Below are 25662 nucleotides of genomic sequence, written 5' to 3'. Positions count from 1 at the left end.
GGCTAGGCCTGTTGTACTTGTCCCTAAGAGGTACTGAATGGAAGCACGACTCGCTTATTTCAAGGGTAGCATGCAGTCATCTGTGCTTATAATGTTCGCTATAGCTCTACACCATCACGTTTTATTCCAGCGGTACCCTTCCGAAAAGTGCAGTGTATGGACGCATAGCGCGTTTATTTGAATAGGATCACACGACTGTCACCTTAGTATGCTCACTCGTGCTTAGGACCTGTTGGCTAGGCCTGTTGTACTTGTCCCTAAGAGGTACTGAACGGAAGCACGACTCGCTTATTTCAAGGGTAGCATGCAGTCATCTGTGCTTATAATGTTCGCTATAGCTCTACACCATCACGTTTTATTCCAGCGGTACCCTTCCGAAAAGTGCAGTATATGGACGCATAGCGCGCATATTTTTGATAGGATCACACGACTGTCACCTTAATATGCTCACTCGTGCTTAGGACCTGTTGGCTAGGCCTGTTGTACTTGTCCCTAAGAGGTACTGAACGGAAGCACGACTCGCTTATTTCAAGGGTAGCATGCAGTCATCTGTGCTTATAATGTTCGCTATAGCTCTACACCATCACGTTTTATTCCAGCGGTACCCTTCCAAAAAGTGCAGTGTATGGACGCATAGCGCATTTATTTTTGTTAGGATCACACGACTGTCACCTTAATATGCTCACTCGTGCTTAGGACCTGTTGCCTAGGCCTGTTGTACTTGTCCCTAAGAGGTACTGAACGGAAGCACGACTCGCTTATTTCAAGGGTAGCATGCAGTCATCTGTGCTTATAATGTTCGCTATAGCTCTACACCATCACGTTTTATTCCAGCCGTACCCTTCCGAAAAGTGCAGTGTATGGACGCATAGCGCGTTTATTTTTGATAGGATCACACGACTGTCACCTTAATATGCTCACTCGTGCTTAGGACCTGTTGGCTAGGCCTGTTGTACTTGTCCCTAAGAGGTACTGAATGGAAGCACGACTCGCTTATTTCAAGAGTAGCATGCAGTCATCTGTGCTTATAATGTTCGCTATAGCTCTACACCATCACGTTTTATTCCAGCGGTACCCTTCCGAAAAGTGCAGTGTATGGACGCATAGCGCGTTTATTTTAATAGGATCACACGACTGTCACCTTAATATGCTCACTCGTGCTTAGGACCTGTTGGCTAGGCCTGTTGTACTTGTCCCTAAGAGGTACTGAATGGAAGCACGACTCGCTTATTTCAAGGGTAGCATGCAGTCATCTGTGCTTATAATGTTCGCTATAGCTCTACACCATCACGTTTTATTCCAGCGGTACCCTTCCGAAAAGTGCAGTGTATGGACGCATAGCGCGTTTATTTCAATAGGATCACACGACTGTCACCTTAGTATGCTCACTCGTGCTTAGGACCTGTTGGCTAGGCCTGTTGTACTTGTCCCTAAGAGGTACTGAACGGAAGCACGACTCGCTTATTTCAAGGGTAGCATGCAGTCATCTGTGCTTATAATGTTCGCTATAGCTCTACACCATCACGTTTTATTCCAGCGGTACCCTTCCGAAAAGTGCAGTGTATGGACGCATAGCGCGTTTATTTTTGATAGGATCACACGACTGTCACCTTAATATGCTCACTCGTGCTTAGGACCTGTTGGCTAGGCCTGTTGTACTTGTCCCTAAGAGGTACTGAACGGAAGCACGACTCGCTTATTTCAAGGGTAGCATGCAGTCATCTGTGCTTATAATGATCGCTATAGCTCTACACCATCACGTTTTATTCCAGCGGTACCCTTCCGAAAAGTGCAGTGTATGGACGCATAGCGGATTTATTTTTGATAGGATCACACGACTGTCACCTTAATAAGCTCACTCGTGCTTAGGACCTGTTGCCTAGGCCTGTTGTACTTGTCCCTAAGAGGTACTGAACGGAAGCACGACTCGCTTATTTCAAGGGTAGCATGCAGTCATCTGTGCTTATAATGTTCGCTATAGCTCTACACCATCACGTTTTATTCCAGCCGTACCCTTCCGAAAAGTGCAGTGTATGGACGCATAGCGCGTTTATTTTTGATAGGATCACACGACTGTCACCTTAATATGCTCACTCGTGCTTAGGACCTGTTGGCTAGGCCTGTTGTACTTGTCCCTAAGAGGTACTGAATGGAAGCACGACTCGCTTATTTCAAGAGTAGCATGCAGTCATCTGTGCTTATAATGTTCGCTATAGCTCTACACCATCACGTTTTATTCCAGCGGTACCCTTCCGAAAAGTGCAGTGTATGGACGCATAGCGCGTTTATTTTAATAGGATCACACGACTGTCACCTTAATATGCTCACTCGTGCTTAGGACCTGTTGGCTAGGCCTGTTGTACTTGTCCTTAAGAGGTACTGAATGGAAGCTCGACTCGCTTATTTCAAGGGTAGCATGCAGTCATCTGTGCTTATAATGTTCGCTATAGCTCTACACCATCACGTTTTATTCCAGCGGTACCCTTCCCGAAAGTGCAGTGTATGGACGCATAGTGCATTTAATTTAATAGGATCACACGACTGTCACCTTAATATGCTCAGTCGTGCTTAGGACCTGTTGGCTAGGCCTGTTGTACTTGTCCCTAAGAGGTACTGAATGGAAGCACGACTCGCTTATTTCAAGGGTAGCATGCAGTCATCTGTGCTTATAATGTTCGCTATAGCTCTACACCTTCACGTTTTATTCCAGCGGTACCGTTCCGAAAAGTGCAGTTTATGGACGCATAGTGCATTTATTTTAATAGGATCACACGACTGTCATTTTAATATGCTCACTCGTGCTTAGGACCTGTTGGCTAGGCCTGTTGTACTTGTCCCTAAGAGGTACTGAATGGAAGCACGACTCGCTTATTTCAAGGGTAGCATGCAGTCATCTGTGCTTATAATGTTCGCTATAGCTCTACACCATCACGTTTTATTCCAGCGGTACCCTTCCGCAAAGTGCAGTGTATGGATGCATAGCGCGTTTATTTTAATAGGATCACACGACTGTCACCTTAGTATGCTCACTCGTGCTTAGGACCTGTTGGCTAGGCCTGTTGTACTTGTCCCTAAGAGGTACTGAACGGAAGCACGACTCGCTTATTTCAAGGGTAGCATGCAGTCATCTGTGCTTATAATGTTCGCTATAGCTCTACACCATCACGTTTTATTCCAGCGGTACCCTTCCGAAAAGTGCAGTGTATGGACGCATAGCGCGTTTATTTTTCATAGGATCACACGACTGTCACCTTAATATGCTCACTCGTGCTTAGGACCTGTTGGCTAGGCCTGTTGTACTTGTCCCTAAGAGGTACTGAACGGAAGCACGACTCGCTTATTTCAAGGGTAGCATGCAGTCATCTGTGCTTATAATGTTCGCTATAGCTCTACACCATCACGTTTTATTCCAGCGGTACCCTTCCGAAAAGTGCAGTGTATGGACGCATAGCGCATTTATTTTTGATAGGATCACACGACTGTCACCTTAATAAGCTCACTCGTGCTTAGGACCTGTTGCCTAGGCCTGTTGTACTTGTCCCTAAGAGGTACTGAACGGAAGCACGACTCGCTTATTTCAAGGGTAGCATGCAGTCATCTGTGCTTATAATGTTCGCTATAGCTCTACACCATCACGTTTTATTCCAGCCGTACCCTTCCGAAAAGTGCAGTGTATGGACGCATAGCGCGTTTATTTTTGATAGGATCACACGACTGTCACCTTAATATGCTCACTCGTGCTTAGGACCTGTTGGCTAGGCCTGTTGTACTTGTCCCTAAGAGGTACTGAATGGAAGCACGACTCGCTTATTTCAAGAGTAGCATGCAGTCATCTGTGCTTATAATGTTCGCTATAGCTCTACACCATCACGTTTTATTCCAGCGGTACCCTTCCGAAAAGTGCAGTGTATGGACGCATAGCGCGTTTATTTTAATAGGATCACACGACTGTCACCTTAATATGCTCACTCGTGCTTAGGACCTGTTGGCTAGGCCTGTTGTACTTGTCCCTAAGAGGTACTGAATGGAAGCTCGACTCGCTTATTTCAAGGGTAGCATGCAGTCATCTGTGCTTATAATGTTCGCTATAGCTCTACACCATCACGTTTTATTCCAGCGGTACCCTTCCCGAAAGTGCAGTGTATGGACGCATAGTGCATTTAATTTAATAGGATCACACGACTGTCACCTTAATATGCTCACTCGTGCTTAGGACCTGTTGGCTAGGCCTGTTGTACTTGTCCCTAAGAGGTACTGAATGGAAGCACGACTCGCTTATTTCAAGGGTAGCATGCAGTCATCTGTGCTTATAATGTTCGCTATAGCTCTACACCTTCACGTTTTATTCCAGCGGTACCGTTCCGAAAAGTGCAGTTTATGGACGCATAGTGCATTTATTTTAATAGGATCACACGACTGTCATTTTAATATGCTCACTCGTGCTTAGGACCTGTTGGCTAGGCCTGTTGTACTTGTCCCTAAGAGGTACTGAATGGAAGCACGACTCGCTTATTTCAAGGGTAGCATGCAGTCATCTGTGCTTATAATGTTCGCTATAGCTCTACACCATCACGTTTTATTCCAGCGGTACCCTTCCGCAAAGTGCAGTGTATGGATGCATAGCGCGTTTATTTTAATAGGATCACACGACTGTCACCTTAATATGCTCACTCGTGCTTAGGACCTGTTGGCTAGGCCTGTTGTACTTGTCCCTAAGAGGTACTGAATGGAAGCACGACTCGCTTATTTCAAGGGTAGCATGCAGTCATCTGTGCTTATAATGTTCGCTATAGCTCTACACCATCACGTTTTATTCCAGCGGTACCCTTCCGAAAAGTGCAGTGTATGGACGCATAGTGCATTTATTTTAATAGGATCACACGACTGTCACCTTACTATGCTCACTCGTGCTTAGGACCTGTTGGCTAGTCCTGTTGTACTTGTCCCTAAGAGGTACTGAATGGAAGCACGACTCGTTTATTTCAAGGGTAGCATGCAGTCATCTGTGCTTATAATGTTCGCTATAGCTCTACACCATCACGTTTTATTCCAGCGGTACCCTTCCGAAAAGTGCAGTGTATGGACGCATAGCGCGTTTATTTTAATAGGATCACACGACTGTCACGTTAATATGCTCACTCGTGCTTAGGACCTGTTGGCTAGGCCTGTTGTACTTGTCCCTAAGAGGTACTGAATGGAAGCACGACTCGCTTATTTCAAGGGTAGCATGCAGTCATCTGTGCTTATAATGTTCGCTATAGCTCTACACCATCACGTTTTATTCCAGCGGTACCCTTCCGAAAAGTGCAGTGTATGGACGCATAGTGCATTTATTTTAATAGGATCACACGACTGTCACCTTAATATGCTCACTCGTGCTTAGGACCTGTTGGCTAGGCCTGTTGTACTTGTCCCTAAGAGGTACTGAATGGAAGCACGACTCGCTTATTTCAAGGGTAGCATGCAGTCATCTGTGCTTATAATGTTCGCTATAGCTCTACACCATCACGTTTTATTCCAGCGGTACCCTTCCGAAAAGTGCAGTGTATGGACGCATAGCGCGTTTATTTTAATAGGATCACACGACTGTCACCTTAATATGCTCACTCGTGCTTAGGACGTGTTGGCTAGGCCTGTTGTACTTGTCCCTAAGAGGTACTGAATGGAAGCACTACTCGCTTATTTCAAGGGTAGCATGCAGTCATCTGTGCTTATAATGTTCGCTATAGCTCTACACCATCACGTTTTATTGCAGCGGTACCCTTCAGAAAAGTGCAGTGTATGGACGCATAGCGCGTTTATTTTAATAGGATCACACGACTGTCACCTTAATATGCTCACTCGTGCTTAGGACCTGTTGGCTAGGCCTGTTGTACTTGTCTCTAAGAGGTACTGAATGGAAGCACGACTCGCTTATTTCGAGGGTAGCATGCAGTCATCTGTGCTTATAATGTTCGCTATAGCTCTACACCATCACGTTTTATTCCAGCGGTACCCTTCCGAAAAGTGCAGTGTATGGACGCATAGTGCATTTATTTTAATAGGATCACACGACTGTCACCTTAATATGCTCACTCGTGCTTAGGACCTGTTGGCTAGGCCTGTTGTACTTTTCCCTAAGAGGTACTGAATGGAAGCACGACTCGCTTATTTCAAGGGTAGCATGCAGTCATCTGTGCTTATAATGTTCGCTATAGCTCTACACCATCACGTTTTATTCCAGATTTACCCTTCCGAAAAGTGCAGTGTTTGGACGCATAGCGCGTTTATTTTAATAGGATCACACGACTGACACCTTAATATGCTCACTCGTGCTTAGGACCTGTTGGCTAGGCCTGTTGTACTTGTCCCTAAGAGGTACTGAATGGAAGCACGACTCGCTTATTTCAAGGGTAGCATGCAGTCATCTGTGCTTATAATGTTCGCTATAGCTCTACACCATCACGCTTTATTCCAGCGGTACCCTTCCGAAAAGTGCAGTGTATGGACGCATAGCGCGTTTATTTTAATAGGATCACACGACTGTCACCTTAATGTGCTCACTCGTACTTAGGACCTGTTGGCTAGGCCTGTTGTACTTGTCCCTAAGAGGTACTGAATGGAAGCACGACTCGCTTATTTCAAGGGTAGCATGCAGTCATCTGTGCTTATAATGTTCGCTATAGCTCTACACCATCACGTTTTATTCCAGCCGTACCCTTCCGAAAAGTGCAGTGTATGGACGCATAGCGCGTTTATTTTTGATAGGATCACACGACTGTCACCTTAATATGCTCACTCGTGCTTAGGACCTGTTGGCTAGGCCTGTTGTACTTGTCCCTAAGAGGTACTGAATGGAAGCACGACTCGCTTGTTTCAAGGGTAGCATGCAGTCATCTGTGCTTATAATCTTCGCTATAGCTCTACACCATCACGTTTTATTCCAGCGGTACCCTTCCGAAAAGTGCAGTGTATGGACGCATAGCGCGTTTATTTTAATAGGACCACACGACTCTCACATTAATATGCTCACTCGTGCTTAGGACCTCTTGGCTAGGCCTGTTGTACTTGTCCCTAAGAGGTACTGAATGGAAGCACGACTCGCTTATTTCAAGGGTAGCATGCAGTCATCTGTGCTTATAATGTTCGCTATAGCTCTACACCATCACGTTTTATTCCAGTCGTACCCTTCCGAAAAGTGCAGTGTATGGACGCATAGCGCGTTTATTTTTGATAGGATCACACGACTGTCACCTTAATATGCTCACTCGTGCTTAGGACCTGTTGGCTAGGCCTGTTGTACTTGTCCCTAAGAGGTACTGAATGGAAGCACGACTCGCTTATTTCAAGGGTAGCATGCAGTCATCTGTGCTTATAATGTTCGCTATAGCTCTACACCATCACGTTTTATTCCAGCGGTACCCTTCCGAAAAGTGCAGTGTATGGACGCATAGCGCGTTTATTTGAATAGGATCACACGACTGTCACCTTAGTATGCTCACTCGTGCTTAGGACCTGTTGGCTAGGCCTGTTGTACTTGTCCCTAAGAGGTACTGAACGGAAGCACGACTCGCTTATTTCAAGGGTAGCATGCAGTCATCTGTGCTTATAATGTTCGCTATAGCTCTACACCATCACGTTTTATTCCAGCGGTACCCTTCCGAAAAGTGCAGTGTATGGACGCATAGCGCGTTTATTTTAATAGGATCACACGACTCACCTTAATATGCTCACTCGTGCTTAGGACCTGTTGGCTAGGCCTGTTGTACTTGTCCCTAAGAGGTACTGAATGGAAGCTCGACTCGCTTATTTCAAGGGTAGCATGCAGTCATCTGTGCTTATAATGTTCGCTATAGCTCTACACCATCACGTTTTATTCCAGCGGTACCCTTCCCAAAAGTGCAGTGTATGGACGCATAGTGCATTTAATTTAATAGGATCACACGACTGTCACCTTAATATGCTCACTCGTGCTTAGGACCTGTTGGCTAGGCCTGTTGTACTTGTCCCTAAGAGGTACTGAATGGAAGCACGACTCGCTTATTTCAAGGGTAGCATGCAGTCATCTGTGCTTATAATGTTCGCTATAGCTCTACACCTTCACGTTTTATTCCAGCGGTACCGTTCCGAAAAGTGCAGTGTATGGACGCATAGTGCATTTATTTTAATAGGATCACTCGACTGTCACCTTAATATGCTCACTCGTGCTTAGGACCTCTTGGCTAGGCCTGTTGTACTTGTCCCTAAGAGGTACTGAATGGAAGCACGACTCGTTTATTTAAAGGGTAGCATGCAGTCATCTGTGCTTATAATGTTCGCTATAGCTCTACACCATCACGTTTTATTCCAGCGGTACCCTTCCGAAAAGTGCAGTGTATGGACGCATAGCGCGTTTATTTTAATAGGATCACTCGACTGTCACCTTAATATGCTCACTCGTGCTTAGGACCTGTTGGCCAGGCCTGTTGTACTTGTCCCTAAGAGGTACTGAATGGAAGCACGACTCGCTTATTTCAAGGGTAGCATGCAGTCATCTGTGCTTATAATGTTCGCTATAGCTCTACACCTCAACGTTTTATTCCAGCGGTACCGTTCCGAAAAGTGCAGTGTATGGACGCATGGTGCATTTATTTTAATAGGATCACACGACTGTCACCTTAATATGCTCACTCGTGCTTAGGACCTGTTGGCTAGGCCTGTTGTACTTGTCCCTAAGAGGTACTGAATGGAAGCACGACTCGCTTATTTCAAGGGTAGCATGCAGTCATCTGTGCTTATAATGTTCGCTATAGCTCTACACCATCACGTTTTATTCCAGCGGTACTCTTCCGCAAAGTGCAGTGTATGGACGCATAGCGCGTTTATTTTAATAGGATCACACGACTGTCACCTTAATATGCTCACTCGTGCTTAGGACCTGTTGGCTAGGCCTGTTGTACTTGTCCCTAAGAGGTACTGAATGGAAGCACGACTCGCTTATTTCAAGGGTAGCATGCAGTCATCTGTGCTTATAATGTTCGCTATAGCTCTACACCATCACGTTTTATTCCAGCGGTACCCTTCCGAAAAGTGCAGTGTATCGACGCATAGCGCGTTTATTTTAATAGGATCACACGACTGTCACCTTAATATGCTCACTCGTGCTTAGGACCTGTTGGCTAGGCCTGTTGTACTTGTCCCTAAGAGGTACTGAACGGAAGCACGACTCGCTTATTTCAAGGGTAGCATGCAGTCATCTGTGCTTATAATGTTCGCTATAGCTCTACACCATCACGTTTTATTCCAGCGGTACCCTTCCGAAAAGTGCAGTGTATGGACGCATAGCGCATTTATTTTTGATAGGATCACACGACTGTCACCTTAATAAGCTCACTCGTGCTTAGGACCTGTTGCCTAGGCCTGTTGTACTTGTCCCTAAGAGGTACTGAACGGAAGCACGACTCGCTTATTTCAAGGGTAGCATGCAGTCATCTGTGCTTATAATGTTCACTATAGCTCTACACCATCACGTTTTATTCCAGCCGTACCCTTCCGAAAAGTGCAGTGTATGGACGCATAGCGCGTTTATTTTTGATAGGATCACACGATTGTCACCTTAATATGCTCACTCGTGCTTAGGACCTGTTGGCTAGGCCTGTTGTACTTGTCCCTAAGAGGTACTGAATGGAAGCACGACTCGCTTATTTCAAGAGTAGCATGCAGTCATCTGTGCTTATAATGTTCGCTATAGCTCTACACCATCACGTTTTATTCCAGCGGTACCCTTCCGAAAAGTGCAGTGTATGGACGCATAGCGCGTTTATTTTAATAGGATCACACGACTGTCACCTTAATATGCTCACTCGTGCTTAGGACCTGTTGGCTAGGCCTGTTGTACTTGTCCCTAAGAGGTACTGAATGGAAGCTCGACTCGCTTATTTCAAGGGTAGCATGCAGTCATCTGTGCTTATAATGTTCGTTATAGCTCTACACCATCACGTTTTATTCCAGCGGTACCCTTCCCGAAAGTGCAGTGTATGGACGCATAGTGCATTTAATTTAATAGGATCACACGACTGTCACCTTAATATGCTCACTCGTGCTTAGGACCTGTTGGCTAGGCCTGTTGTACTTGTCCCTAAGAGGTACTGAATGGAAGCACGACTCGCTTATTTCAAGGGTAGCATGCAGTCATCTGTGCTTATAATGTTCGCTATAGCTCTACACCTTCACGTTTTATTCCAGCGGTACCGTTCCGAAAAGTGCAGTTTATGGACGCATAGTGCATTTATTTTAATAGGATCACACGACTGTCATTTTAATATGCTCACTCGTGCTTAGGACCTGTTGGCTAGGCCTGTTGTACTTGTCCCTAAGAGGTACTGAATGGAAGCACGACTCGCTTATTTCAAGGGTAGCATGCAGTCATCTGTGCTTATAATGTTCGCTATAGCTCTACACCATCACGTTTTATTCCAGCGGTACCCTTCCGCAAAGTGCAGTGTATGGATGCATAGCGCGTTTATTTTAATAGGATCACACGACTGTCACCTTAGTATGCTCACTCGTGCTTAGGACCTGTTGGCTAGGCCTGTTGTACTTGTCCCTAAGAGGTACTCAACGGAAGCACGACTCGCTTATTTCAAGGGTAGCATGCAGTCATCTGTGCTTATAATGTTCGCTATAGCTCTACACCATCACGTTTTATTCCAGCGGTACCCTTCCGAAAAGTGCAGTGTATGGACGCATAGCGCGTTTATTTTTGATAGGATCACACGACTGTCACCTTAATATGCTCACTCGTGCTTAGGACCTGTTGGCTAGGCCTGTTGTACTTGTCCCTAAGAGGTACTGAACGGAAGCACGACTCGCTTATTTCAAGGGTAGCATGCAGTCATCTGTGCTTATAATGTTCGCTATAGCTCTACACCATCACGTTTTATTCCAGCGGTACCCTTCCGAAAAGTGCAGTGTATGGACGCATAGCGCATTTATTTTTGATAGGATCACACGACTGTCACCTTAATAAGCTCACTCGTGCTTAGGACCTGTTGCCTAGGCCTGTTGTACTTGTCCCTAAGAGGTACTGAACGGAAGCACGACTCGCTTATTTCAAGGGTAGCATGCAGTCATCTGTGCTTATAATGTTCGCTATAGCTCTACACCATCACGTTTTATTCCAGCCGTACCCTTCCGAAAAGTGCAGTGTATGGACGCATAGCGCGTTTATTTTTGATAGGATCACACGACTGTCACCTTAATATGCTCACTCGTGCTTAGGACCTGTTGGCTAGGCCTGTTGTACTTGTCCCTAAGAGGTACTGAATGGAAGCACGACTCGCTTATTTCAAGAGTAGCATGCAGTCATCTGTGCTTATAATGTTCGCTATAGCTCTACACCATCACGTTTTATTCCAGCGGTACCCTTCCGAAAAGTGCAGTGTATGGACGCATAGCGCGTTTATTTTTGATAGGATCACACGACTGTCACCTTAATATGCTCACTCGTGCTTAGGACCTGTTGGCTAGGCCTGTTGTACTTGTCCCTAAGAGGTACTGAACGGAAGCACGACTCGCTTATTTCAAGGGTAGCATGCAGTCATCTGTGCTTATAATGTTCGCTATAGCTCTACACCATCACGTTTTATTCCAGCGGTACCCTTCCGAAAAGTGCAGTGTATGGGCGCATAGCGCGTTTATTTTAATAGGATCACACGACTGTCACCTTAATATGCTCACTCGTGCTTAGGACCTGTTGGCTAGGCCTGTTGTACTTGTCCCTAAGAGGTACTGAATGGAAGCTCGACTCGCTTATTTCAAGGGTAGCATGCAGTCATCTGTGCTTATAATGTTCGCTATAGCTCTACACCATCACGTTTTATTCCAGCCGTACCCTTCCGAAAAGTGCAGTGTATGGACGCATAGCGCGTTTATTTTTGATAGGATCACACGACTGTCACCTTAATATGCTCACTCGTGCTTAGGACCTGTTGGCTAGGCCTGTTGTACTTGTCCCTAAGAGGTACTGAATGGAAGCTCGACTCGCTTATTTCAAGGGTAGCATGCAGTCATCTGTGCTTATAATGTTCGCTATAGCTCTACACCATCACGTTTTATTCCAGCGGTACCCTTCCGAAAAGTGCAGTGTATGGGCGCATAGCGCGTTTATTTTAATAGGATCACACGACTGTCACCTTAATATGCTCACTCGTGCTTAGGACCTGTTGGCTAGGCCTGTTGTACTTGTCCCTAAGAGGTACTGAATGGAAGCACGACTCGCTTATTTCAAGGGTAGCATGCAGTCATCTGTGCTTATAATGTTCGCTATAGCTCTACACCATCACGTTTTATTCCAGCGGTACCCTTCCGAAAAGTGCAGTGTATGGACGCATAGCGCGTTTATTTTAATAGGATCACACGACTGTCACCTTAATATGCTCACTCGTGCTTAGGACGTGTTGGCTAGGCCTGTTGTACTTGTCCCTAAGAGGTACTGAATGGAAGCACTACTCGCTTATTTCAAGGGTAGCATGCAGTCATCTGTGCTTATAATGTTCGCTATAGCTCTACACCATCACGTTTTATTGCAGCGGTACCCTTCAGAAAAGTGCAGTGTATGGACGCATAGCGCGTTTATTTTAATAGGATCACACGACTGTCACCTTAATATGCTCACTCGTGCTTAGGACCTGTTGGCTAGGCCTGTTGTACTTGTCTCTAAGAGGTACTGAATGGAAGCACGACTCGCTTATTTCGAGGGTAGCATGCAGTCATCTGTGCTTATAATGTTCGCTATAGCTCTACACCATCACGTTTTATTCCAGCGGTACCCTTCCGAAAAGTGCAGTGTATGGACGCATAGTGCATTTATTTTAATAGGATCACACGACTGTCACCTTAATATGCTCACTCGTGCTTAGGACCTGTTGGCTAGGCCTGTTGTACTTTTCCCTAAGAGGTACTGAATGGAAGCACGACTCGCTTATTTCAAGGGTAGCATGCAGTCATCTGTGCTTATAATGTTCGCTATAGCTCTACACCATCACGTTTTATTCCAGATTTACCCTTCCGAAAAGTGCAGTGTTTGGACGCATAGCGCGTTTATTTTAATAGGATCACACGACTGACACCTTAATATGCTCACTCGTGCTTAGGACCTGTTGGCTAGGCCTGTTGTACTTGTCCCTAAGAGGTACTGAATGGAAGCACGACTCGCTTATTTCAAGGGTAGCATGCAGTCATCTGTGCTTATAATGTTCGCTATAGCTCTACACCATCACGCTTTATTCCAGCGGTACCCTTCCGAAAAGTGCAGTGTATGGACGCATAGCGCGTTTATTTTAATAGGATCACACGACTGTCACCTTAATGTGCTCACTCGTACTTAGGACCTGTTGGCTAGGCCTGTTGTACTTGTCCCTAAGAGGTACTGAATGGAAGCACGACTCGCTTATTTCAAGGGTAGCATGCAGTCATCTGTGCTTATAATGTTCGCTATAGCTCTACACCATCACGTTTTATTCCAGCCGTACCCTTCCGAAAAGTGCAGTGTATGGACGCATAGCGCGTTTATTTTTGATAGGATCACACGACTGTCACCTTAATATGCTCACTCGTGCTTAGGACCTGTTGGCTAGGCCTGTTGTACTTGTCCCTAAGAGGTACTGAATGGAAGCACGACTCGCTTATTTCAAGGGTAGCATGCAGTCATCTGTGCTTATAATGTTCGCTATAGCTCTACACCATCACGTTTTATTCCAGCGGTACCCTTCCGAAAAGTGCAGTGTATGGACGCATAGCGCGTTTATTTGAATAGGATCACACGACTGTCACCTTAGTATGCTCACTCGTGCTTAGGACCTGTTGGCTAGGCCTGTTGTACTTGTCCCTAAGAGGTACTGAACGGAAGCACGACTCGCTTATTTCAAGGGTAGCATGCAGTCATCTGTGCTTATAATGTTCGCTATAGCTCTACACCATCACGTTTTATTCCAGCGGTACCGTTCTGAAAAGTGCAGCGTATGGACGCATAGTGCATTTATTTTAATAGGATCACACGACTGTCACCTTAATATGCTCACTCGTGCTTAGGACCTGTTGGCTAGGCCTGTTGTACTTGTCCCTAAGAGGTACTGAATGGAAGCACGACTCGCTTATTTCAAGGGTAGCATGCAGTCATCTGTGCTTATAATGTTCGCTATAGCTCTACACCATCACGTTTTATTCCAGCGGTACCCTTCCGAAAAGTGCAGTGTATGGACGCATAGCGCGTTTATTTTAATAGGATCACACGACTGTCACCTTAATATGCTCACTCGTGCTTAGGACCTGTTCGCTAGGCCTGTTGTACTTGTCCCTAAGAGGTACTGAATGGAAGCACGACTCGTTTACTTCAAGGGTAGCATGCAGTCATCTGTGCTTATAATGTTCGCTATACCTCTACACCATCACGTTTTATTCCAGCGGTACCCTTCCGAAAAGTGCAGTGTATGGACGCATAGTGCATTTATTTTAATAGGATCACACGACTGTCACCTTAATATGCTCACTCGTGCTTAGGACGTGTTGGCTAGGCCTGTTGTACTTGTCCCTAAGAGGTACTGAATGGAAGCACTACTCGCTTATTTCAATGGTAGCATGCAGTCATCTGTGCTTATAATGTTCGCTATAGCTCTACACCATCACGTTTTATTGCAGCGGTACCCTTCAGAAAAGTGCAGTGTATGGACGCATAGCGCGTTTATTTTAATAGGATCACACGACTGTCACCTTAATATGCTCACTCGTGCTTAGGACCTGTTGGCTAGGCCTGTTGTACTTGTCTCTAAGAGGTACTGAATGGAAGCACGACTCGCTTATTTCGAGGGTAGCATGCAGTCATCTGTGCTTATAATGTTCGCTATAGCTCTACACCATCACGTTTTATTCCAGCGGTACCCTTCCGAAAAGTGCAGTGTATGGACGCATAGTGCATTTATTTTAATAGGATCACACGGCTGTCACCTTAATATGCTCACTCGTGCTTAGGACCTGTTGGCTAGGCCTGTTGTACTTTTCCCTAAGAGGTACTGAATGGAAGCACGACTCGCTTATTTCAAGGGTAGCATGCAGTCATCTGTGCTTATAATGTTCGCTATAGCTCTACACCATCACGTTTTATTCCAGATTTACCCTTCCGAAAAGTGCAGTGTTTGGACGCATAGCGCGTTTATTTTAATAGGATCACACGACTGACACCTTAATATGCTCACTCGTGCTTAGGACCTGTTGGCTAGGCCTGTTGTACTTGTCCCTAAGAGGTACTGAATGGAAGCACGACTCGCTTATTTCAAGGGTAGCATGCAGTCATCTGTGCTTATAATGTTCGCTATAGCTCTACACCATCACGCTTTATTCCAGCGGTACCCTTCCGAAAAGTGCAGTGTATGGACGCATAGCGCGATTATTTTAATAGGATCACACGACTGTCACCTTAATGTGCTCACTCGTACTTAGGACCTGTTGGCTAGGCCTGTTGTACTTGTCCCTAAGAGGTACTGAATGGAAGCACGACTCGCTTATTTCAAGGGTAGCATGCTGTCATCTGTGCTTATAATGTTCGCTATAGCTCTACACCATCACGTTTTATTCCAGCCGTACCCTTCCGAAAAGTGCAGTGTATGGACGCATAGCGCGTTTATTTTTGATAGGATCACACGACTGTCACCTTAATATGCTCACTCGTGCTTAGGACCTGTTGGCTAGGCCTGTTGTACTTGTCCCTAAGAGGTACTGAATGGAAGCACGACTCGCTTATTTCAAGGGTAGCATGCAGTCATCTGTGCTTATAATGTTCGCTATAGCTCTACACCATCACGTTTTATTCCAGCGGTACCCTTCCGAAAAGTGCAGTGTATGGACGCATAGCGCGTTTATTTGAATAGGATCACACGACTGTCACCTTAGTATGCTCACTCGTGCTTAGGACCTGTTGGCTAGGCCTGTTGTACTTGTCCCTAAGAGGTACTGAACGGAAGCACGACTCGCTTATTTCAAGGGTAGCATGCAGTCATCTGTGCTTATAATGTTCGCTATAGCTCTACACCATCACGTTTTATTCCAGCGGTACCCTTCCGAAAAGTGCAGTGTATGGACGCATAGCGCGTTTATTTTAATAGGATCACACGACTGTCACCTTAATATGCTCACTCGTGCTTAGGACCTGTTGGCTAGGCCTGTTGTATTTGTCCCTAAGAGGTACTGAATGGAAGCTCGACTCGCTTATTTCAAGGGTAGCATGCAGTCATCTGTGCTTATAATGTTCGCTATAGCTCTACACCATCACGTTTTATTCCAGCGGTACCCTTCCCAAAAGTGCAGTGTATGGACGCATAGTGCATTTAATTTAATAGGATCACACGACTGTCACCTTAATATGCTCACTCGTGCTTAGGACCTGTTGGCTAGGCCTGTTGTACTTGTCCCTAAGAGGTACTGAATGGAAGCACGACTCGCTTATTTCAAGGGTAGCATGCAGTCATCTGTGCTTATAATCTTCGCTATAGCTCTACACCATCACGTTTTATTCCAGCGGTACCCTTCCGAAAAGTGCAGTGTATGGACGCATAGCGCGTTTATTTTAATAGGACCACACGACTCTCACATTAATATGCTCACTCGTGCTTAGGACCTCTTGGCTAGGCCTGTTGTACTTGTCCCTAAGAGGTACTGAATGGAAGCACGACTCGCTTATTTCAAGGGTAGCATGCAGTCATCTGTGCTTATAATGTTCGCTATAGCTCTACACCATCACGTTTTATTCCAGTCGTACCCTTCCGAAAAGTGCAGTGTATGGACGCATAGCGCGTTTATTTTTGATAGGATCACACGACTGTCACCTTAATATGCTCACTCGTGCTTAGGACCTGTTGGCTAGGCCTGTTGTACTTGTCCCTAAGAGGTACTGAATGGAAGCACGACTCGCTTATTTCAAGGGTAGCATGCAGTCATCTGTGCTTATATTGTTCGCTATAGCTCTACACCATCACGTTTTATTCCAGCGGTACCCTTCCGAAAAGTGCAGTGTATGGACGCATAGCGCGTTTATTTGAATAGGATCACACGACTGTCACCTTAGTATGCTCACTCGTGCTTAGGACCTGTTGGCTAGGCCTGTTGTACTTGTCCCTAAGAGGTACTGAACGGAAGCACGACTCGCTTATTTCAAGGGTAGCATGCAGTCATCTGTGCTTATAATGTTCGCTATAGCTCTACACCATCACGTTTTATTCCAGCGGTACCCTTCCCAAAAGTGCAGTGTATGGACGCATAGTGCATTTAATTTAATAGGATCACACGACTGTCACCTTAATATGCTCACTCGTGCTTAGGACCTGTTGGCTAGGCCTGTTGTACTTGTCCCTAAGAGGTACTGAATGGAAGCACGACTCGCTTATTTCAAGGGTAGCATGCAGTCATCTGTGCTTATAATGTTCGCTATAGCTCTACACCTTCACGTTTTATTCCAGCGGTACCGTTCCGAAAAGTGCAGTGTATGGACGCATAGTGCATTTATTTTAATAGGATCACTCGACTGTCACCTTAATATGCTCACTCGTGCTTAGGACCTCTTGGCTAGGCCTGTTGTACTTGTCCCTAAGAGGTACTGAATGGAAGCACGACTCGCTTATTTCAAGGGTAGCATGCAGTCATCTGTGCTTATAATGTTCGCTATAGCTCTACACCATCACGTTTTATTCCAGCGGTACCCTTCCGAAAAGTGCAGTGTATGGACGCATAGCGCGTTTATTTTAATAGGATCACACGACTGTCACCTTAGTATGCTCACTCGTGCTTAGGACCTGTTGGCTAGTCCTGTTGTACTTGTCCCTAAGAGGTACTGAATGGAAGCACGACTCGCTTATTTCAAGGGTAGCATGCAGTCATCTGTGCTTATAATGTTCGCTATAGCTCTACACCATCACGTTTTATTCCAGCCGTACCCTTCCGAAAAGTGCAGTGTATGGACGCATAGCGCGTTTATTTTTGATAGGATCACACGACTGTCACCTTAATATGCTCACTCGTGCTTAGGACCTGTTGGCTAGGCCTGTTGTACTTGTCCCTAAGAGGTACTGAATGGAAGCACGACTCGCTTATTTCAAGGGTAGCATGCAGTCATCTGTGCTTATAATGTTCGCTATAGCTCTACACCATCACGTTTTATTCCAGCGGTACCCTTCCGAAAAGTGCAGTGTATGGACGCATAGCGCGTTTATTTGAATAGGATCACACGACTGTCACCTTAGTATGCTCACTCGTGCTTAGGACCTGTTGGCTAGGCCTGTTGTACTTGTCCCTAAGAGGTACTGAACGGAAGCACGACTCGCTTATTTCAAGGGTAGCATGCAGTCATCTGTGCTTATAATGTTCGCTATAGCTCTACACCATCACGTTTTATTCCAGCGGTACCGTTCTGAAAAGTGCAGCGTATGGACGCATAGTGCATTTATTTTAATAGGATCACACGACTGTCACCTTAATATGCTCACTCGTGCTTAGGACCTGTTGGCTAGGCCTGTTGTACTTGTCCCTAAGAGGTACTGAATGGAAGCACGACTCGCTTATTTCAAGGGTAGCATGCAGTCATCTGTGCTTATAATGTTCGCTATAGCTCTACACCATCACGTTTTATTCCAGCGGTACCCTTCCGAAAAGTGCAGTGTATGGACGCATAGCGCGTTTATTTTAATAGGATCACACGACTGTCACCTTAATATGCTCACTCGTGCTTAGGACCTGTTCGCTAGGCCTGTTGTACTTGTCCCTAAGAGGTACTGAATGGAAGCACGACTCGTTTACTTCAAGGGTAGCATGCAGTCATCTGTGCTTATAATGTTCGCTATACCTCTACACCATCACGTTTTATTCCAGCGGTACCCTTCCGAAAAGTGCAGTGTATGGACGCATAGTGCATTTATTTTAATAGGATCACACGACTGTCACCTTAATATGCTCACTCGTGCTTAGGACGTGTTGGCTAGGCCTGTTGTACTTGTCCCTAAGAGGTACTGAATGGAAGCACTACTCGCTTATTTCAAGGGTAGCATGCAGTCATCTGTGCTTATAATGTTCGCTATAGCTCTACACCATCACGTTTTATTGCAGCGGTACCCTTCAGAAAAGTGCAGTGTATGGACGCATAGCGCGTTTATTTTAATAGGATCACACGACTGTCACCTTAATATGCTCACTCGTGCTTAGGACCTGTTGGCTAGGCCTGTTGTACTTGTCTCTAAGAGGTACTGAATGGAAGCACGACTCGCTTATTTCGAGGGTAGCATGCAGTCATCTGTGCTTATAATGTTCGCTATAGCTCTACACCATCACGTTTTATTCCAGATTTACCCTTCCGAAAAGTGCAGTGTTTGGACGCATAGCGCGTTTATTTTAATAGGATCACACGACTGACACCTTAATATGCTCACTCGTGCTTAGGACCTGTTGGCTAGGCCTGTTGTACTTGTCCCTAAGAGGTACTGAATGGAAGCACGACTCGCTTATTTCAAGGGTAGCATGCAGTCATCTGTGCTTATAATGTTCGCTATAGCTCTACACCATCACGCTTTATTCCAGCGGTACCCTTCCGAAAAGTGCAGTGTATGGACGCATAGCGCGATTATTTTAATAGGATCACACGACTGTCACCTTAATGTGCTCACTCGTACTTAGGACCTGTTGGCTAGGCCTGTTGTACTTGTCCCTAAGAGGTACTGAATGGAAGCACGACTCGCTTATTTCAAGGGTAGCATGCTGTCATCTGTGCTTATAATGTTCGCTATAGCTCTACACCATCACGTTTTATTCCAGCCGTACCCTTCCGAAAAGTGCAGTGTATGGACGCATAGCGCGTTTATTTTTGATAGGATCACACGACTGTCACCTTAATATGCTCACTCGTGCTTAGGACCTGTTGGCTAGGCCTGTTGTACTTGTCCCTAAGAGGTACTGAATGGAAGCACGACTCGCTTATTTCAAGGGTAGCATGCAGTCATCTGTGCTTATAATGTTCGCTATAGCTCTACACCATCACGTTTTATTCCAGCGGTACCCTTCCGAAAAGTGCAGTGTATGGACGCATAGCGCGTTTATTTGAATAGGATCACACGACTGTCACCTTAGTATGCTCACTCGTGCTTAGGACCTGTTGGCTAGGCCTGTTGTACTTGTCCCTAAGAGGTACTGAACGGAAGCACGACTCGCTTATTTCAAGGGTAGCATGCAGTCATCTGTGCTTATAATGTTCGCTATAGCTCTACACCATCACGTTTTATTCCAGCGGTACCCTTCCGAAAAGTGCAGTGTATGGACGCATAGCGCGTTTATTTTAATAGGATCACACGACTGTCACCTTAATATGCTCACTCGTGCTTAGGACCTGTTGGCTAGGCCTGTTGTATTTGTCCCTAAGAGGTACTGAATGGAAGCTCGACTCGCTTATTTCAAGGGTAGCATGCAGTCATCTGTGCTTATAATGTTCGCTATAGCTCTACACCATCACGTTTTATTCCAGCGGTACCCTTCCCAAAAGTGCAGTGTATGGACGCATAGTGCATTTAATTTAATAGGATCACACGACTGTCACCTTAATATGCTCACTCGTGCTTAGGACCTGTTGGCTAGGCCTGTTGTACTTGTCCCTAAGAGGTACTGAATGGAAGCACGACTCGCTTATTTCAAGGGTAGCATGCAGTCATCTGTGCTTATAATCTTCGCTATAGCTCTACACCATCACGTTTTATTCCAGCGGTACCCTTCCGAAAAGTGCAGTGTATGGACGCATAGCGCGTTTATTTTAATAGGACCACACGACTCTCACATTAATATGCTCACTCGTGCTTAGGACCTCTTGGCTAGGCCTGTTGTACTTGTCCCTAAGAGGTACTGAATGGAAGCACGACTCGCTTATTTCAAGGGTAGCATGCAGTCATCTGTGCTTATAATGTTCGCTATAGCTCTACACCATCACGTTTTATTCCAGTCGTACCCTTCCGAAAAGTGCAGTGTATGGACGCATAGCGCGTTTATTTTTGATAGGATCACACGACTGTCACCTTAATATGCTCACTCGTGCTTAGGACCTGTTGGCTAGGCCTGTTGTACTTGTCCCTAAGAGGTACTGAATGGAAGCACGACTCGCTTATTTCAAGGGTAGCATGCAGTCATCTGTGCTTATATTGTTCGCTATAGCTCTACACCATCACGTTTTATTCCAGCGGTACCCTTCCGAAAAGTGCAGTGTATGGACGCATAGCGCGTTTATTTGAATAGGATCACACGACTGTCACCTTAGTATGCTCACTCGTGCTTAGGACCTGTTGGCTAGGCCTGTTGTACTTGTCCCTAAGAGGTACTGAACGGAAGCACGACTCGCTTATTTCAAGGGTAGCATGCAGTCATCTGTGCTTATAATCTTCGCTATAGCTCTACACCATCACGTTTTATTCCAGCGGTACCCTTCCCAAAAGTGCAGTGTATGGACGCATAGTGCATTTAATTTAATAGGATCACACGACTGTCACCTTAATATGCTCACTCGTGCTTAGGACCTGTTGGCTAGGCCTGTTGTACTTGTCCCTAAGAGGTACTGAATGGAAGCACGACTCGCTTATTTCAAGGGTAGCATGCAGTCATCTGTGCTTATAATGTTCGCTATAGCTCTACACCATCACGTTTTATTCCAGCGGTACCCTTCCCAAAAGTGCAGTGTATGGACGCATAGTGCATTTAATTTAATAGGATCACACGACTGTCACCTTAATATGCTCACTCGTGCTTAGGACCTGTTGGCTAGGCCTGTTGTACTTGTCCCTAAGAGGTACTGAATGGAAGCACGACTCGCTTATTTCAAGGGTAGCATGCAGTCATCTGTGCTTATAATGTTCGCTATAGCTCTACACCTTCACGTTTTATTCCAGCGGTACCGTTCCGAAAAGTGCAGTGTATGGACGCATAGTGCATTTATTTTAATAGGATCACTCGACTGTCACCTTAATATGCTCACTCGTGCTTAGGACCTCTTGGCTAGGCCTGTTGTACTTGTCCCAAAGAGGTACTGAATGGAAGCACGACACGTTTATTTAAAGGGTAGCATGCAGTCATCTGTGCTTATAATGTTCGCTATAGCTCTACACCATCACGTTTTATTCCAGCGGTACCCTTCCGAAAAGTGCAGTGTATGGACGCATAGCGCGTTTATTTTAATAGGATCACTCGACTGTCACCTTAATATGCTCACTCGTGCTTAGGACCTGTTGGCTAGGCCTGTTGTACTTGTCCCTAAGAGGTACTGAATGGAAGCACGACTCGCTTATTTCAAGGGTAGCATGCAGTCATCTGTGCTTATAATGTTCGCTATAGCTCTACACCTGAACGTTTTATTCCAGCGGTACCGTTCCGAAAAGTGCAGTGTATGGACGCATGGTGCATTTATTTTAATAGGATCACACGACTGTCACCTTAATATGCTCACTCGTGCTTAGGACCTGTTGGCTAGGCCTGTTGTACTTGTCCCTAAGAGGTACTGAATGGAAGCACGACTCGCTTATTTCAAGGGTAGCATGCAGTCATCTGTGCTTATAATGTTCGCTATAGCTCTACACCATCACGTTTTATTCCAGCGGTACTCTTCCGCAAAGTGCAGTGTATGGACGCATAGCGCGTTTATTTTAATAGGATCACACGACTGTCACCTTAATATGCTCACTCGTGCTTAGGACCTGTTGGCTAGGCCTGTTGTACTTGTCCCTAAGAGGTACTGAATGGAAGCACGACTCGCTTATTTCAAGGGTAGCATGCAGTCATCTGTGCTTATAATGTTCGCTATAGCTCTACACCATCACGTTTTATTCCAGCGGTACCCTTCCGAAAAGTGCAGTGTATGGACGCATAGCGCGTTTATTTTAATAGGATCACACGACTGTCACCTTAATATGCTCACTCGTGCTTAGGACCTGTTGGCTAGGCCTGTTGTACTTGTCTCTAAGAGGTACTGAATGGAAGCACGACTCCCTTATTTCGAGGGTAGCATGCAGTCATCTGTGCTTATAATGTTCGCTATAGCTCTACACCATCACGTTTTATTCCAGCGGTACCCTTCCGAAAAGTGCAGTGTATCGACGCATAGCGCGTTTATTTTAATAGGATCACACGACTGTCACGTTAATATGCTCACTCGTGCTTAGGACCTGTTGGCTAGGCCTGTTGTACTTGTCCCTAAGAGGTACTGAATGGAAGCACGACTCGCTTATTTCAAGGGTAGCATGCAGTCATCTGTGCTTATAATCTTCGCTATAGCTCTACACCATCACGTTTTATTCCAGCGGTACCCTTCCGAAAAGTGCAGTGTATGGACGCATAGCGCGTTTATTTTAATAGGACCACACGACTCTCACATTGATATGCTCACTCGTGCTTAGGACCTGTTGGCTAGGCCTGTTGTACTTGTCCCTAAGAGGTACTGAATGGAAGCACAACTCGCTTATTTCAAGGGTAGCATGCAGTCATCTGTGCTTATAATGTTCGCTATAGCTCTACACCATCACGTTTTATTCCAGCGGTACCCTTCCGAAAAGTGCAGTGTATGGACGCATAGTGCATTTAATTTAATAGGATCACACGACTGTCACCTTAATATGCTCACTCGTGCTTAGGACCTGTTGGCTAGGCCTGTTGTACTTGTCCCTAAGAGGTACTGAATGGAAGCACGACTCGCTTATTTCAAGGGTAGCATGCAGTCATCTGTGCTTATAATGTTCGCTATAGCTCTACACCATCACGTTTTATTCCAGCGGTACCGTTCTGAAAAGTGCAGCGTATGGACGCATAGTGCATTTATTTTAATAGGATCACACGACTGTCACCTTAATATGCTCACTCGTGCTTAGGACCTGTTGGCTAGGCCTGTTGTACTTGTCCCTAAGAGGTACTGAATGGAAGCACGACTCGCTTATTTCAAGGGTAGCATGCAGTCATCTGTGCTTATAATGTTCGCTATAGCTCTACACCATCACGTTTTATTCCAGCGGTACCCTTCCGAAAAGTGCAGTGTATGGACGCATAGCGCGTTTATTTTAATAGGATCACACGACTGTCACCTTAATATGCTCACTCGTGCTTAGGACCTGTTCGCTAGGCCTGTTGTACTTGTCCCTAAGAGGTACTGAATGGAAGCACGACTCGTTTACTTCAAGGGTAGCATGCAGTCATCTGTGCTTATAATGTTCGCTATGCCTCTACACCATCACGTTTTATTCCAGCGGTACCCTTCCGAAAAGATCAGTGTATGGACGCATAGTGCATTTATTTTAATAGGATCACACGACTGTCACCTTAATATGCTCACTCGTGCTTAGGACCTGTTGGCTAGGCCTGTTGTACTTGTCCCTAAGAGGTACTGAATGGAAGCACGACTCGCTTATTTCAAGGGTAGCGTGCAGTCATCTGTGCTTATAATGTTCGCTATAGCTCTACACCATCACGTTTTATTCCAGCGGTACCCTTCCGAAAAGTGCAGTGTATGGACGCATAGCGCGTTTATTTTAATAGGATCACATGACTGTCACCTTAATGTGCTCACTCGTGCTTAGGACCTGTTGGCTAGGCCTGTTGTACTTGTCCCTAAGAGGTACTGAATGGAAGCACGACTCGCTTATTTCAAGGGTAGCATGCAGTCATCTGTGCTTATAATGTTCGCTATAGCTCTACACCATCACGTTTTATTCCAGCGGTACCCTTCCGAAAAGTGCAGTGTATGGACGCATAGCGCGTTTATTTTAATAGGATCACACGACTGTCACCTTAATATGCTCACTCGTGCTTAGGACCTGTTGGCTAGGCCTGTTGTACTTGTCCCTAAGAGGTACTGAATGGAAGCACGACTCGTTGATTTCAAGGGTAGCATGCAGTCATCTGTGCTTATACTTTTCGCTATAGCTCCACACCATCACGTTTTATTCCAGCGGTACCCTTCCGAAAAGTGCAGTGTATGGACGCATAGCGCGTTTATTTTAATAGGATCACACGACTGTCACCTTAGTATGCTCACTCGTGCTTAGGACCTGTTGGCTATGCCTGTTGTAATTGTCCCTAAGAGGTACTGAACGGAAGCACGACTCGCTTATTTCAAGGGTAGCATGCAGTCATCTGTGCTTATAATGTTCGCTATAGCTCTACACCATCACGTTTTATTCCAGCGGTACCCTTCGGAAAAGTGCAGTGTATGGACGCATAGCGCGTTTATTTTTGATAGGATCACACGACTGTCACCTTAATATGCTCACTCGTGCTTAGGACCTGTTGGCTAGGCCTGTTGTACTTGTCCCTAAGAGGTACTGAACGGAAGCACGACTCGCTTATTTCAAGGCTAGCATGCAGTCATCTGTGCTTATAATGTTCGCTATAGCTCTACACCATCACGTTTTATTCCAGCGGTACCCTTCCGAAAAGTGCAGTGTATGGACGCATAGCGCGTTTATTTTTGATAGGATCACACGACTGTCACCTTAATATGCTCACTCGTGCTTAGGACCTGTTGGCTAGGCCTGTTGTACTTGTCCCAAAGAGGTACTGAACGGAAGCACGACTCGCTTATTTCAAGGGTAGCATGCAGTCATCTGTGCTTATAATGTTCGCTATAGCTCTACACCATCACGTTTTATTCCAGCG

The sequence above is a fragment of the Amblyomma mixtum genome, chromosome 10 (assembly GCF_055824585.1).
Source record: "Amblyomma mixtum isolate Tamu chromosome 10, ASM5582458v1, whole genome shotgun sequence".
NCBI classification, from domain to species: Eukaryota; Metazoa; Arthropoda; class Arachnida; order Ixodida; family Ixodidae; genus Amblyomma; species Amblyomma mixtum.
This window is presented reverse-complemented; position numbering follows the sequence as displayed.